We start from the raw sequence: 12,188 nt of genomic DNA on the forward strand, positions 1-12,188 counted from the left end.
GAGATGCGGCAGAGGTGAAGGAATTGGGAATAGGGGATGGCATTTTTGCAGGAGGGTGGGTGGGAGGAGGTGTATTCTAGGTAGCTGTGGGAGTTGGTGGGCTTGAATTGGATATCGGTTTCTAGGTGGTTGCCAGAGATGGAGACAGAGAGGTCCAGGAAGGAGAGAGAGGTATTAGAGATGGTCCAGGTAAACTTAAAGTTGGGTTGGAAGGTGTTGGTGAAGTGGATGGACTGTTCAAGCTCCTCGTGGGAGCACGAGGCGTTGCCGATACATCATTGCCGATACATCAGTGTAACGGAGGAAGAGGTGGGGTTTAGGGCCAGTGTAGGTATGGAAGAGGGATTGTTCCACGTAACCTACAAAGAGGCAGGCGTAGCATGGGCCCATGCAGGTACCCATGGCCACCCCCTTTGTCTGTAGGAAGTGGGAGGAATTGAAAGAGAAGTTGTTGAGGGTGAGGACGAGTTCGGCTAAGCGGATGAGGGTGTCAGTGGAGGGGGACTGGTCGGGCCTGCGGGACAGGAAGAAGCGGAGGGCCTTTAGGCCATCTGTATGGGGAATGCAGGTGTATAGGGACTGGACGTCCATGGTGAAGATGAGGTGTTGGGGACCGGGGAATTGGAAGTTCTGGAGGAGGTGGAGGGCGTGGGCGGTGTCACGGACGTAGGTAGGGAGTTCCTGGACCAAGGGGGAGAAAATGGAGTCGAGATAGGTGGAGATAAGTTCAGTGGGGCAGGAGCAGGCGGAGACAATGGGTCACTCAGGGCATTCAGGTTTGTGGATTTTGGGAAGGAGATAGAAACGGGCGGTGTGGGGTTGGGGAACGATGAGGTTGGAGGCTGTGGGTGAGAGGTCACCTGAGATGATGAGGTTGTGGATGGTTTGGGAGATGATGTTTTGGTGGTCGGGGGTGGGGTCATGATCAAGGAGGCGGTAGGAGGTGGTGTCGGAGAGTTGGCGCCTGGCCTCAGCAGTGTAGAGGTCAGTGCGCCATACTACAACTGCGCCTCCCTTGTCCGCAGGTTTTATGGTGAGGTTGGGATTGGAGCGGAGGGCTGCACATTCTGCGGGGGAAGAGGTTGGAGTGGGTGAGAGGGGTGGAGAGGTTGAGGCGATTGATGTCTTGACGGCAGTTGGAGATGAAGAGGTTGAGGGAGGATAGGAGGCCTTATGGTGGTGTCCAGGAGGAGGGGGTGTGTTGGAGGCAGGAGAAGGGGTCAGTAGAGGGAGGGTTAGGCTCACGGTTAAAGAAGTAAGCGCGGAGGCGGCAGAAAAACTGCTCAATGTCCAAACGTGACCGGTATTCGTTGATGTGTGGGTGGAGGGTGTCAAAGGTGCGCTCTTTACTGAGGACTGACCGTTCGTCCTCAGTAATGGAGAGGTCTGGGGGGATGGTGAAGACTCGGCAGGGCTGGGTGCTACAGTCTCCTCTGGAGCTGCTGGCTGTGGAGGCGATGGGCGGAGCGACGTTGGCATCAGTGGTGGGCCGTCCGGCGTCGGCGTCAGCGGTGGGTGGAGTTGCATCGGCGTCGGTGGTGGGCGGAGCGGGGTAGGCAGCGGCAGCAGCGGTGACAGTAGGTGCGTTCTCAGGGTCTATGGTGTTGGCCTCGGAAATGTCCTCACCCTCAACAACTTCGCTTTCAATTCCTCCCACTTCCTACAGACAAAGGGGTTGGCCATGGGTACCCGCATGGGCCCAAGCTACGCCTGCCTCTTTGTAGGCTACGTGGAACAATCCCTCTTCCGTACCTACACTGGCCCTAAACCCCACCTCTTCCTCCATTACATTGATGACTGTATCGGCGCCGCCTCGTGCTCCCACGAGGAGCTCGAACAGTTCATCCACTTCACCAACACCTTCCACACCAACCTTAAGTTCACCTGGACCATCTCTAATACCTCTCTCTCCTTCCTGGACCTCTCTGTCTCCATCTCTGGCAACCACCTAGAAACCGATATCCATTTCAAGCCCACCGACTCCCACAGCTACCTAGAATACACCTCCTCCCACCCACCCTCCTGCAAAAATGCCATCCCCTATTCCCAATTCCTTTGCCTCCGCCACATCTGCTCCCAGGATGAGGCATTCCACTCCCATACATCTCAGTTGTCCTCGTTTTGAGGACCATAACCTCCCCCCCTCAGTGGTCGAGAACGCCCTCGACCGTGTCTCCCGCATTTCCTGCAACTCATCCCTCACACCCCCTCCCTGCAATAACAACCAAAACAGAATCCCCCTCGTCCTCACGTACCACCCCACCAACCTCCGGATCCAACGCATCATCCTCCGACTCTTCCGCCATCTGCAATCCGACCCCACCACCAAAGACATTTTTCCCTCCCCACCCTTATCTGCTTTCCGGAGGGATCACTCTCTCCGTGACTCCCTTGTCTGCTCCACACTCCCCTCCAGCCCCACCACACCCGGCACTTTTCCCTGCAACCACAGGAAATGCTACTCCTTCCCCTACACCTCCATCCCAGGCCCCAAGAAGACTTTCCATATCAAGCAGATGTTCACCTACACATCTGCTAATGTGGTATACTGCATCCGCTGTTCCCATTGTGGCCTCCTCTGCATCGGGGAAACCAAGCAGAGGCTTGGGGTCCGCTTTGCGGAACACCTACGCTCGGTTCGCACTAAACAACTGCACCTCCCAGTCGCGAACCATTGCAATTCCCCCTCCCACTTCTCAGACATGTCCATCCTGGGCCTCCTGCAGTGCCACAACGATGCTACCCGAAGGTTGCAGGAACAGCAACTCATATTCCGCTTCAGAACCCTGCAGCCCAATGATATCAATGTGGACTTCACAAGCTTCAAAATCTCCCCTCCCCCTGCCGCATCCCAAAACCAGCCCAGCTCGTCCCCGCCTCCCTAACCTGTTCTTCCTCCCACCTATCCCCTCCTCCCACCTCAAGCTGCACCCCCATCTCCTACCTACTAGCCTCATCCCACCCCCTTGACCTGATCATCCTCCCTGGACTGACCTATCCCCTCCCTAACTCCCCACCTACACTCACCTTTACTGGCTCCATCCCTGCCTCTTTGACCTGTCTATCTCCTCTCCACCTATCTTCTCTATCCATCTTCCTATCCGCCTCCCCCTCTCTCCCTATTTATTTCAGAAACCCCTTCCCCTTCCCCATTTCTGAAGAAGGGTCTAGGCCCGAAACGTCAGCCTTCCTGCTCCTCTGATGCTGCCTGGCCTGCTGTGTTCATCCAGCTCTACACCTTGTTATCTAAGCAAATAGTTTACACTTTTCACATGTTTCTTATTTTAACTTTATTTATTTTATTCTGTGTTCAAGATGTCACGTGTACAATGTGATGTAGAATTCATATGAAAATTACCTGCAAATAAATCCAGCTACTGCAATGGGGCTTTGCCTAACAAATTGCCCTGCATAATATTTTGCCATAAATTGATAGACATGCAAACAGTTTGAAACTTGGCCATGTATCAAGAACACATAATTTGTATATTTATCTAGATGGAGGAGTATAAGTAGCATTGATTCAGTTGCTATTTTGTGTCACCCAGCAGAGAGATCTGTTAAATTATACCACATACATTATAATTTTTGATAATAATTATGACTTTGTCATAATATTAATTTCCAACACTGGCATTATAATCCTGAGACAGTGCTGAACCTGCAAACAGAGGGATAATAATTATTTTCCATTTCTCAGCACATTTTCTCTCTTTCTGAGGATGCTGGAGCCTGGATTTCTGCATCATACTGCTGAATTTGGCAATAGCTCAGGTCAGTAATGTCAAAAACTCTGGAACCTTTGCTGTGAGGCAGTTTTCCACCATCATTCCTGGTGGACTGCAAAAACACCTATCCACTTTTAGGTGGGAATTCCATCTGTTTCAAGATGAATCTTACTTGCATCAGAGTAAAACTGGCTGCCAAGAGTGGTAGACCGCGATCCAAATGTCGAAGACAGTTTAAAGAAATAAGCTTATTTAGTTCCTGTTGCTAAAACACTTGTTATTTTTTCTGTTTGTGAGTTCTCCTTTACCTCCCCTTTATCAGATTGGCCCCAAGGATTTTTTTTTTGGAGATTCTCCCCTTTGCTCCTTAGTAAAGGAGAACCAATGCATTGAATTGGGGTAGTGATTGCAATAGTGTGAAAGCAGGAGAGATCCTAGCAGACAGGTGAAATATGAATCCCTGAAGCACACTCGACTGAGTAAGAGAGTTCTCTATTTTAGTGCCAAAACTTAAATATCTAATCTAATATGGCACGCTAATACCATACCTTGACAAGTCCCCTAAGAATATTATGTGCTTGAATAAGATCATCTTTCATTCTTCTCACCTTCAATGAGTACAGGCCCAACCTACTCAATCTCTCCTCAGAAGAAAGTCTAAGTGACCGTTTTCTCAACTGTCTGCAATGTTGGTATATCTTTCTTTAGATAAGAGGACCAAAATTGTACGCTATATTCTTAGTGTGGTCTAAGTAGTGTCTTATATAGTTTTATTAAGACTACCCTATTTCAATACTCCAGTGTCTTTGAAATAAATGCCAACACAGCATTTGCTTTCCCCATAACCTGCTGAACTTGTATGCTAGCTTTTTGTAATTTATGCACCATTACTCCAAAGCTGTAACTTTCTTAAGTCTTAAACCTTTCTCCAATACAGTACTATTCAGTACTCTTCCTGCCAAAGTGCACAACCTCAAGTTTTTTCACATTATGTTCAATCTGCCAAGTTTTTGACTACTCATTTAATCTGTCTGTATCTTGCTGTAGACTCTTTGTGTCATCCTCAATAAATTACCTTCCACCTGTTTTAGTGTCACTTGCAAACTTGGCGATAGTACATCATTTCCATTATCTAAGTCATTAACATATATTGTAAATAATTATTGCTACAGCAATGATCCTACGAGTTACAGGTTACCGTTCTGAAAATATCCTCCTTAACAGATGTCTCTGTCTTTTATTAGTTAGCTAAACCACTATTATACCACCTCCAACAGCATGGGCTTGTATCAAGTAGCCTAACATGTATTATCTTCATTACAAGAATGGCTTCATTGACTATCAATGTTGACAGAGGACTAGCACCTGTAGAAGCTTTGCTTTTCAAAAGAAGCTATCACGGCATTATACCACATGTTGTAAGCAAACTACAGCTTACTTCATTGTAAACAAGTAAGACCATAAGATTCCAGTCCATAGAAACACTCCAGGGTTTTCCCTAAGGTCATCTGTAAAGTAGATATGTATGGATGCATGAAGCAAATCCATGGATGTGTTGTTCTCTAAGCCAAGCAATGTCATTAATTTCCCCATATACAACTGACACTACTGTAACAGCACTGCCATTTTGCCAAGTGATATAGTTCCTCAACTTGAAAGAAGTAATTGATAAACTGTCATGATAGTGATAGAATATGGACAATCAATCTTCAACTTCCACAATGTTATTTGTAATATCTGAGACATCCAAGCACTAAAATGTTATTTAAAAAAGAAGACACTGACTTAACATGACCACAGTAATCACCTGACCAAGTTCAGTCAAACTTATGAAACCAATGTAAGACAAATAGAGAGAGTTAGATTTTACAAAGGCATCATTGGTGATAGTTCTTTAAGAATTTGAGGTGTCTTCTATATCCACATCTCTAACACATACAGAAGGGTAGTTAACACTACTGCCCTGTAGACCATGAGCTTCGTCCAGAGTTTAAGGTCTTTGTCATCCAAAACTCTATTCTTCAGATGGCAAAAGGCTGCGCTGATGCTTATTTAGAGTAGGCTCCAAATGTAAGAAAAATAGGGGATAGTGTTGCATGGCAGAAGAAGGCCAGTAAAGGATTGGTGTCTTCCTGATGTTTCACCTAAGGCCCATCCTTTCAAATAATTCCATTACTGCATGAATGATGGTTTGGACCATGGCCTCTTGCCAGTGTCATTTGCATACCGCAGCTCAATGATGGAGATTGGCATGGTCCTAGCTTTGGACAAGGGGCAACTTGCAGGTTGAACAGTTTCCTCGTCATCCTATAGAGAAGCTCCATTTCACCAGGAAGTTTCATGGATTTGTGTGGAGAGTTGCAGTGTGGAAGATTGAGCAGAGTGCAGTGATGTAATCTTGCTTGACCCCCAGTTTGCACATGTACTGGATCTGGTGGTGAGGACATTTTGAGCTCATTAAAAGTCAGAAAAGAAGTGTAATGTTCTGACAACCTCTCAGCTGGTACATGGGCTGTTATTTGCTTGTATCTAATATCCTCAATGGCCTCTGTAACCGAGCTGTAGCCATTTTCTCACAGACAGCATGTGGTCTGAGGCTTCAATGTACCAAAATTGGCAGATCTCACCCTAGTACAATGAGCTCTATTGATAAAGAAAACAAACAAAAATATATTTAGTTACCACTTCCTTATAGCTATTGCTGGTATTTAATGCCTACAATGTAAGCTAGAAGTCACATTTATATAACACCTTTCACAAAATCAAGACATCACAAAGCACTTAATGAACTAACATATTGTTTCCAATTCCAAGAACAGTGAGCTTTCAATTAGAGACATTTCTCTCAACTAGAGCATTTACTCCAATGGGTCGGACTCCAGCAATAATGATCACATCAGGTGGGCTGAAGTCCTGTCTTGTTACGTTTTCCACACAGATTGTACCCTCATTAAAAAAAAAACTGGCTTATGTATCTTGGAGTGTTCCTCCCATTTTACCAATGAAGGTGATTATGTAGTCAAACATTCACTACTGGAGCACCAGATTTTGGAATCACCCTTAGAATGTTCATTTTATGAAATTAAAAATATCCTAAATTGGAACAGGAGTAAATAATTTCACTCCTTGATCCTGTTCTCCCGTTTAATCAGATCATGGCTGATGTTTGAGCTAACTCTATGCTCCTTAATACCTACAGTTAACAAAAAATGATCAATCTCAGCTGGGTAACTTGTGAGCACCCAATTTATTACTTGTTTTGAATTCAGAGGAAAGACATACTTTTCCAATCCATTCCAATGATTGGCTGGCATGCTGTGTTTATGTTTTGACCCAGAAGTAGCCACCAGTGATGGGATCATTTGTAAGGATTGAGTTTGGTAAGTGGTTATTATGTAAGACACAAGTTCTCTTTGGGGTGGTTCATTTGTTCCATTGGCTCGAAGAAAAACACTTAACCAAGCATAAAACTACAATTTGCAGAAGACAGTTCCAAACTTCCATCACCTTTTTGAATAGAAGTGTTTTCTAACTGTAACTGTTTCCATAGCTGAAAGGCCTGACTGTAATTTGTGGGCAATGTCCCCTTGACTGAGATTTCAAGGCGAGCAGTAATAGTTTCTCTCCAGACAATCCATTTTCCTTCAATAGCTTAAACTTCAAACAAAGTGTAAGTTTACTAGCCTAGACCCCATCTTTGGATACTTGACCAGGATTTCTATACCCTTGAATCCAGTAGTATGGTGATTCCCCAGTATCAATGTTACAAATTTCTATGTTTCTTTGCTACCAAATTAACTTCAGTCCACTGCATTGCTGTAGGAGAGCTGTAATGTAAGGTACGGAACTTTGCATTAAATTAAAGTCTACCTCTCTGAGCTTGTTGCACAATTATAAAAGCAATAAAGTTGTACTTGTGACTAGGCCAACATATATTCCTCAATGAACACCACTAAAAACAGATCATTGTTATATTTAAAGGAACTTGCTGTGAGCACATTAGCTGGTATGTGTCCCTCAATTATAATAATGACTGCTATTGAACTGTTTTTTGCTGGCTGTGATGTTTGGAACGCTGCTGAAGAGAACGATAAAACACAAATATTCCTATCCCATTCATAGTGAAGAACGTTCTTAACTGGAGCTTTTTGACTTTCACTATGCTCACATCAGTTTCAGCCATTATATAAATGCATGGGGTTCTGGATTAAAGCAGTACAGAGTGATTTTGAGAGGTTAGGTAGAGCATTAAAAAAATAGAACCTTGGAAGTAGTAATTTCTGGTTTACTCCCAATGCCAAACTCAAACGAGGGAAAGAATAAAAGGTTAAAGCAGATAAATCAATGGCTGAAGAGCTGGTGTATTGTTCAGGGATTCAGGTTTTTGGACAATTGCAATGTCTTTTGGGATAGAAAAGACCTCTTCAAAAAGGATGGGTCTAACCTAAACTAGAGAGGGACCATTATCTTAGCAGGAAGATTTGCTCATTCCATTACCGGAGACTTTATTCTGAAAGAGAGGGGGAGTGGAGGGACCCTAAGTAGCAGTGTAAACAGAAGGATTGATGGGCAACATTCTGAAAGTGAGGAGGGTGTTTCAATTAGAAAAGAAAGACGAGAGAGAGAGTCAGTATGTAGTAACTGAAGAACTAAATTGCATTTATTTCATGCAAGCGGTCTTACAGGTAAGGCTGATGAACTCAGGGCATGTTTAAGAACATGGGATTGGGACATCATTGCTATTGCAAAAACTTGGCTGAGAGACAGCCAAGGCTGGCAGCTTAATGTTCTGGGTTTTAGATGTTATTGGAAGGATAGAAAAAGGAGGCATGAAACTTGGAGTGGGCGTGTTTTTGATTAAGGAATACATTACTGCTGTAACAAGGAAATATACTTCTGAAAAATCATCCAGTGAAAATATATGGATAGAAATTACAAATAAGAAAGGAAAGATCACTTTGATGGGATTGTACTACCGGCCCCCCAGTAGCAAGAAGGAAATTGAGAAACAAATATATAGGGATATTTCAGATATATGTAAGTGTAATAAGGTTGTAATAATGAGGGATTTTAATTTTCCAAACATTGACTGAGGCTACCTTAGTGTTAAAAGTTTGGATGGTGAAGAAATCATTAAATGTATTCAAGAAAAATTTCTTTACCAATATGTGTATGCTTGTACTGGAGAAGAAGCAAAAATAGGCAATAAGGCAGGGTAGGTGACTGAAGTAAATGTGGGGCAACATTTTGGGTCAAGCGATCATAATTCTATTAATTTCAAAATGGTTCTGAGAAAGGATAAGCCTTCCATAAAAGTTAAAGATTTTAATTAGAGTAAGGCAAATTTTAATGGTATCAGACAAGAACTTTCGAACTTTGGAGTAGATTGTTCACAGGTAAAAGAACATCTGACAAGTGGGATGCATTCAAGAGTGTAATGATGCATTTTGTTCCTGTTAGAGTGAAGGGTAAGGCTGGTAAGATTAAGGAACAATGGATGAATAGTGATATTAAGGTTCTAGTCAAGAATAAAAGATAATCTTAGATATAGACATCATGGTTCAATCGAATTTCTTAATGAATATGAAGAGTATAGGGACATTCTTGAGAGAAATCAGGAAGGCAAAGAAGGAATATGAGATAGAATTAGCAGATAAGGTTAAGGATGATCCAAAGAGATTCTACAAATACATTAAGAGCAAGAGGGTAACGAGAGAGAGGGTAGGGCCTCTTAAAGATCAGGGAGGTTGTATTTGTGTTGAACTCCAGGAAATAGGAGAGATACCAAATGAATATTTCGTGTCAGTTTTTACTGTGGAGAAAGAAATGGAGTCTAGAAATTCCAGAAAAATAAACTTTGATGTTTTAAAATCAGTTCACCTTACAGCAGAGGAATTTCGGGAGGTCTTAGAGAATATAAACGTGGGTGAATCTCCAGGACCTGATCGAATTATCTCAGAACATTGTGGGAAGTAAGAGAGGAAATTACGAGACCCCTTGCAGAAATATTTGCATCATCTACAACTACGGGTGAGGTGTCTGATGACTGGAGGGTGGCTAATGTTGTACCTTTGTTTAAGAAAGGTTGTAAGAAGAAACAGGGGAACTGTAGACCTGAGAGTCTGACTTTGGTTGTGGGTAAATTGTTGGAGGTGATTTTAACAGATAGGATTTATGGACATTTACAGAGGCATAAATTGATTTGGGACAGTCAGCATGGTTTTGTGCGAGGAAAGTCATTCTCACAAATTTGATTGAGTATTTTGAAGTTACCAAAAATATTGATGATGCCAGAGCAGTAGATGTTTATTTGGATTTAATAAAGCCTTTGACAAAGTTCCGCATGGTAAACTAATTAATAAAGTTAGGTCACATGGGATTCAGGATGAGCTTGCCAATTGGATACATAATTGGCTCAATGACAGGAGACAGAGTAATGGTGGAAAGCTGCTTTACGCACTGGAGGCTTGTGACCAGCGGTGTTCCACAGGGATCGGTTCTGGATTCTCTTTTGTCTGTCATTTATATAAATGATTTGGATGAGAGCATAGAAGGTATGGTTAGTAAGTTTGCTGATGACTCCAAAATTGGTGGCATAGTAGACTGTGAGGGATTCTGTAATTACAGCGGGATCTTGATCAAATAGGTCAACGGGCTGAAAAATGGCAGATGGAGTTCAATCTGGATAAATGCGAGGTATTGCATTTGGTACAACAAATAAGGGTAGGTTTTATTGCAATTAACGGTGGGCCCTTAGGTAGTGTTGTACAACAGAGGTGGTACTAGGGGTGCGGGTACATAATTCTTTGAAGTTTGCATCACATATAGACAGGGTGATTAAAAAGGCATTTGGCAAGTTTGCCTTCATTGCTCAGTCCTTTGAGTATAGGAATTGGGAAATCATGTTAAGGTTGTACAGGTGAAGGGTCTAGGCCTGAAACGTCAGCCTTCCTGCTCGGCCTGCTGTGTTCATCCAGCTCTACACCTTGTTGTCTAAGGTTGTACAGGACATTGGTGAGGCCTCTCCTGAAATACTTTGTCCAGTTCTGGTCACCCAGTTATAGGAAGGAAATTATCAAGCTGGAGAGAGTTCAGAAGAGATTTACCAGGAATGGAAGGTTTGAGTAATAAATAAAGGCTCAGTAGGCTGGGACTTTTTTCACTGGAGCATAGGAGGTTGAGAGGCGACCTGATAGAAATTTATAAAATAATGAGAGGTATAAATAGAATTAATGGTAATTGTCTTTTCCCTAGGGTAGGGAATTTCAAGATTGGGAGGGTGCATTTCTTAGGTGAGAGGAAAGGAGTTTAAAAAAGACATGAGGTAAATTTTATTTACAGAGAGGGTAGTTTGAATGTGGAATAAACTTCCTGAGGAAGTGGTGGACGCAGGTACAATTATAATGTTCAAAAGACATTAAGTACATAAGTAGGAAAGGTTTGGAGAGAAGTGGGCCAGGAACAGGCAGGTAGGAATAGCTTTAGTTTGGAATTATGTTTGGCATGAACTGGTTAGACCGAAGGGTCTGTTTCCGTGCTTTATGACTATGACTCTGACTCTGTGACACAGTGAGCTATAGCTGAATTCCATGCCAAACACAACACACGAGCACATTACTACCAGTTGCCAAACTGTCTGACATGTTTTCAAAAGACAGAAGATTGCATCAGTTTACATTCTGATCAATTTTTCCTATGTCAAATATATCCCCACCAGAACAATAGGCATTTTATGATGGCTCACTTTTAACAGATACTGTGAAGGAAGTGCAGGGCCATTTTAAGACATTATTTAATTAAAATCAGACATTGGCATTCTTGTTGATCTCTGGAGATAATTTATTCTGTGGAAAGGATTAAATGCACATCATGTCGGTGCCTGAGGAATACCTATAATTGTGCAAGATTTAAAAAAAAAAACTTATTGCAACTTTATTAAAAGTTAGACATCAGTGACATAGGCCCAGCTCCATATTAATTGTTCTTGTTCCATTTTCAGGCAAAATATTTTAACTCATTCCATGCCACGAGTTACATTCCCATGCAATTGCCTATTTCCCTTTTCATGCTTTATAGTTGCATTGGAAAGATAACGGAGGTTTTTTTTGTTCAGTCATGGGCTGATGTTCATTACTGATCTCTAATTGCCCTTGAGAAGGGAGTGATGAGCTGCTTTATTGAAATGCTGCAGTCCATTTGCTGTGGGGGTGTGAATTTCCAGGATTTTGACCCAGCACTCATAAGACCATAATGCAAAATTAGGGCGTTCAGGTCATTGAGTCTGGTCCACCATTCAATGAGATGATGGCTAATTTGACAATTCTCAACTCCTTTTTCCTGCCTTTTCCCCATAATCTTTGATTCCCTTACTGATTAAAAATCTGTTGATCTCAGCCTTGAGTATACTTAATGGCCCATCCTATACAACCTACTGCAGGAAAGAATTCCACAGGCTCGCTA

This window comes from Rhincodon typus, chromosome 6 (genome assembly GCF_021869965.1).
Source record: "Rhincodon typus isolate 14 chromosome 6, sRhiTyp1.1, whole genome shotgun sequence".
Classification (NCBI taxonomy): domain Eukaryota; kingdom Metazoa; phylum Chordata; class Chondrichthyes; order Orectolobiformes; family Rhincodontidae; genus Rhincodon; species Rhincodon typus.